This window comes from Otolemur garnettii, unplaced genomic scaffold (assembly GCF_000181295.1).
Source record: "Otolemur garnettii isolate 467f Iridium unplaced genomic scaffold, OtoGar3 scaffold00106, whole genome shotgun sequence".
Lineage (NCBI taxonomy): Eukaryota > Metazoa > Chordata > Mammalia > Primates > Galagidae > Otolemur > Otolemur garnettii.
Genome location: NW_003852501.1, coordinates 3,733,732 through 3,738,390, shown reverse-complemented (window position 1 = coordinate 3,738,390; position 4,659 = coordinate 3,733,732).

The following is a 4,659-nucleotide window of genomic DNA, read 5'->3' as shown; positions in this document are numbered from 1 at the left end:
CCACACATAAATATGGTCTTGTGTCACAATATGCAAGGTATCCTGAGAAAAGAGCAAGAGCTCTATAACCTGAAGGAGTTGCGAGGGTGTTCTCACTTGATCGTGAGCTTTTGGTGTATTGTGATGTGTTTTAGTTTCTGTGCATTTAGGTTTCAGTTTCAGTTAGGTGAATTTACCAGTTGCATTATCTAGCGTTAATGAAAATAAGCCTGACAATAATGGATAACGGGGTACATGTGAAATTTACTAAATGTAGAATATAAATGTCTTAACACAATAACTAAAGCCGTGAAGGCTATGTTAATCAGTTTGATGAAAATATTTCAAATTGTATATAAAATCAGCACATTGTACCCCATAATTGCATTAATGCATACAGCTATGATTTAATTTTTAAAAAATGGACAACTGGCTTTAAAAGAATCCTAAAAATAAATAAATAACTACAGACAGAAAATGATACAAAAATATTAAAATACCCACGAACAAGCAGAGCTCATGCTTCTACTCTCTAGGTTAATTGTGAGATAAAAATAACTAATCAGATGAAATCAGTCAAGAAAATAATTACCAACATGGTTATTGGAAAAAATGGATTTGTATCTACTATTATTAATAATAAACCTAATCCTAAATGTATATTGAGGTTTGAGATACTAATCTGGTACTGGACAAAATTTTACTAAACTTAAAGATAAATATTCATAAGCTCCTTTTAAGATTTGTTACTTAATCACCAATACAAAACCCCAACACTCTATTAAACCTTTGTTTTTTTTGTGTCATAATAAAAACAAGCATTCATCATTCATTGAAGAAATTGTTATCTACTTAACAATTATGTAACTAACTCTACTATGAGTTAGGCACTGTTCCAGACATCAAGGATTTAGGGGTACCCAAAACAGGCAAAATGTACTGCCCTCCTGGAGGACATTCTAGCACAGTTTTCTTCACTGGAAGTAATTTAGCCCCCTGGGAGACATTTGGCAACAATCGGAGACATTTTTGCTTTTTGTAGCTAGGGCAGGTAGGGTGGGGACTACAGCACTGAATATCTGGTAGGTAGAAGCAAGGATTATGCTAAACTCCTTGTACTGCCCAGAACAGCCCACCACAAAAAAAAAAAAAATTATCTGGCTCCAAATGCCAATAGTGTTGATATTGAGAAAACACCAATGCTTAATTTTATAAGCATACGATATGTGATATATTGCAGAATCTTTACAATGTGCAGCTATGAGCATGAGATAGACTGTGACCATGAAATTCTTTTGGACCACACAGGGGTTGGCTGATAAACTCAGGCAAAGCAATTTGAACAACTGTCCCATGGAAAAGCGAGTTACGTGACTTTCTTTTACAAAACGGCAAGTGGCTCATATGTATCGCCCATTTCTACAACAGGTGACTGTTAGCAATACACTTATTTTTTAAAATATTGACTCTATGTTTTCAAGGCAAAGGTGATGTTTTTAACAATGGTGAAGGAAGTTACTGGTTTTCGAAAGAAACTTTTGCTTGGAGAGCACATTTTTGGCAACTAATATTTGGAGATATTCGTATCCCTATATGGCTTTGTGGCCCAAAAGTGATGTAAGCTCATGACCTAGAAAAACTCCTATATCCGCATATTTATCAAACCTGAACACCAGACTTTCTGCCTTCTTTGGAAAATCCTTGAAAGGAAGCCTTTGGTGAATTTTGAATTTAATAAAGAACAAGTGAATGACATCGAAATCAGGAGCCAAACTCCAACAAAAATGTCCTTAACTGGCATTATTTTGGGCTATTTCAGACTATTTCAGGCTTGTAGTCAGAAGGGCCAGTCCTGCCAACAGCACTGTCCTCCTCACCTTGCCCATTTCTGCCCAGGTTCCTTGCCTGGTTCATGCCATGCAGCTCATGTAAAGCAGCTCCAAGCATCATCACTCCCAGGAACACACTGGGCTGGCAGTCCTTTAGTAGCCACCATCCTCACCGAGCCCATGACAATAGCCACAGGGGTCTCTGTGTGGCCTGTGGCTAGTCTGTGCCATTGAAGGCAGGGTGGCTTCCCAACCTTCCCTTCCCCATGGCACAAGGCTAATGCTGTCAGATACCTGGTGCTTCCTCAGTTTGCTTGCCCTCTTGGTTCTGGGACATGGTCCACCTGAAAGAGAGCAGCCCTGCCAGCCACCAACCAGCAAAAGGCCTCAGGCTTTCCCAAAGCCCAAAGGGACTGCAGTAGCTGCAGACTGGCCTCATGAGCCTCTGTCCAAGTTCAGAGGGTGCAGGTGGAGACAGGCAGACGTCCTTTCCCACCCTGTGGCTTTCTCCTTGAAGACTTCCGTGGTCACTTCTTTCCTCCAGGCAGCCCCACGGTAGCCCCTTCACTCCACCTGGATTGGTTCTTCTATATACAGAAGCCCCCATGCTGAGCCCCACCCAGCAAGATGCTGCTCTGCACTTGAATTCCCAGTCCACGTGCTAGCTTAACCTCTGAAGTCCCCCCATCATGTGGCAGGAGCTGTTGGCTCTCAAGAGTGACAGAGACCTTGGGAAGCTCCCCTTTGTTTCAGCCAGCAACATCCTAGCCCACAGGGCTTTGCCCTAATATGAACCCCCAAACCCCACCACACACACCAACCCCTCAACACTCAGAGGTTGCCACCAAAGGCCTACAAATGAAAGAAATCACTGTGGCTGGAAGATGTGGTGAGGCGGACTGAATTGAAGCCACCTACATCATCTACCTGCAAGCCAAGCAGGAGGTGGCCATTGCTGACACCGCCAGCAGTCTGCTTGAGTACAAAGTGCAGACCTGCCCACCCTGTGAGTTACTGGGGGCTCACCTGTCACACCTAGCCCCCACCCTCCTCTCCATCATCTCTGGCCATCTCATGAGCATTACTGTCTCCCCACTGAATGGAGACCATCTCAGTGTATTTTTCTGAGACTCTGAAACACAAAAGAAACTCGGGACAGCCCAGTCGATTGGAGAGATTCTCTTGCCAGATGACCAGCATCCTGCTCTGCTGGCCTCAGTCAGACAAATCACTTGTAGGTGGTGTCCCTGCTCCTGCATGTTCACACAATATGGGAGCCCAGTCTCCCATAACTGGTGGATCTGCTTTTGGGGGAAAGGAATGGATAATGAAACTGACATTCTCTATTTAGTTTTTAAAGAAACAGTAAAAATACCAAAGTTTTTGCCCTAACTTAGTGACTTGGTCTTTTGCACAGTTAAGGACAGGCTATGGTATCTTGATGCACTTAAATACATACCTGGGACTTAAAAAATTCTTCCACAATGTTAGGATCAAAGAACATGCCATTGGATTTATTTAGCTCCTGTCCTCTCCTTCCCCTTGCTCATCTGTCTTTCTTAACTCTTCTCAAGTCAGTATCTTTGATGTGCTTGTCGTACACATTTTGTAGTTGTATCTTTCTTTGTGGGCTACCCAGAGTTGGTAGATATTATAACTGGCCTGAAAATAGTGGTCAAATTCTCCTGATAGACACAATCTATTCCATAAATTTATTTTTTTGGAGGGTGGGGACTTTTTAGCAACCTCAAATGTTGTGCTATCACTCATTTTTGTAAATGTAGTTTATTACAACAGAGACCCCTCTTCTTGAGCTGCTGAAGGGTTACACAACACTTCTGCAATGGATGTTTTAATCTTTTTCCCGTTACCTTTGTGTCCTCCCAAACTTTTAGCATTTTATGCAATTTATGCAACTTTTTTTTCTTCAGTGAAGTTTTGTGTCCATTGAATTACAGGCATTATTAATCAAAAGCAAATAATTGGTATATTAGTTTTCTTCTTATGGGTGCTCATCTTTTAACCCTATATAAGGAAAATGTAGAATAATATTATATGAGCCTGGGGGTCACTTCAACATGATCTAGTTAAGGGAAAAGGAGAAGGTATAGATGAAACAAGATTGGCCATGAACTGGTAACTGTGGGAATTGGGTTGGATGCATATGGAAGCTTATCATTTCAGTCTCTCTAATTTTGTATATATTTAAATTTTTTCATAATGAAAAGCTATATCACTTCTCGGACTTTTGGCTAAGATCATGTATAATAAAAAGCTACAAAAGACACAAGTATTGTGATTTTATTACTTCAGCTATTAATACAGTCAGTCCTTGATTACTGTTTTTGTGAGGTACCTTTTAGAGTTTTGACAGTCTGAGAACTACTATCTAAATGAGCTAAACATAATGCCAAATCTTTGTATCTCTACCTCATAAACTTAAATCAAGATTTTCCAAGTTAATGAAGCTGATGTAATCACACTGATCTCACTAAAATATCCTTAACATTAAGAACCATTCATTATACCTTTAATAATAAAAGTAAAATTTTATTTTGTAAATACTCTCTCATCTTTATCTCGCCATGTGAAGTTTTACTATGTGCATTTTAATGTTTAGTTGTAAATGTGTAGATTAAAGAAATGAACACACAGACATTAGTGAGGGCTACCTGCTTTTAAAGGTTTTAAGCATGGGGGCACAAATCCAGTGTGTGAGCATACGGTGCATGACTGGGTACCCAAAGGGAGCCAAGGGAGCCCTGTCTTACTTGTCCTTGCATCTCCATGCCTGGCACATTTTTCATACTCAATATAGTTTGTCAAATGCAAAAAAAAAAAAAAAAAAAAA